This window comes from Penaeus monodon, chromosome 28, assembly GCF_015228065.2.
Source record: "Penaeus monodon isolate SGIC_2016 chromosome 28, NSTDA_Pmon_1, whole genome shotgun sequence".
NCBI classification, from domain to species: domain Eukaryota; kingdom Metazoa; phylum Arthropoda; class Malacostraca; order Decapoda; family Penaeidae; genus Penaeus; species Penaeus monodon.
In genome coordinates this window covers 27,604,610-27,604,945 of record NC_051413.1, presented here as the reverse complement: position 1 = coordinate 27,604,945, position 336 = coordinate 27,604,610, and positions in this window count along the sequence as shown.

The following is a 336-nucleotide window of genomic DNA, read 5'->3' as shown; positions in this document are numbered from 1 at the left end:
CCATAATCTGAAGAAAACGTCATCATAAAAACGATGTTTTCCAAGTTCTCGAAAGGCTCCGGAGTAAGTAGCAGCAGCGGCCCGAGTGGAGGGGGTGGCGGGGGAGGGGGAGGGGGGAGCGGAGGAGGGGGTGGAGGGGGTGGAGGCAGTGGAGGGGGAGCCCGAGAGGGGGGAGTGCCGGCCCTGGAGTCGTCCCCCCTGGCACAGCAGTTCGAGGTCGGCAAGCTCATCGCCACCGCCGGGCCGTCGAACATTTGGAAAATCTACGAGGGATATCGCAAGTCGGACGCCAAGGTAGGTGGCCTTGAAGGTCGCTTCGTTGCTTAGTTGTAGTAG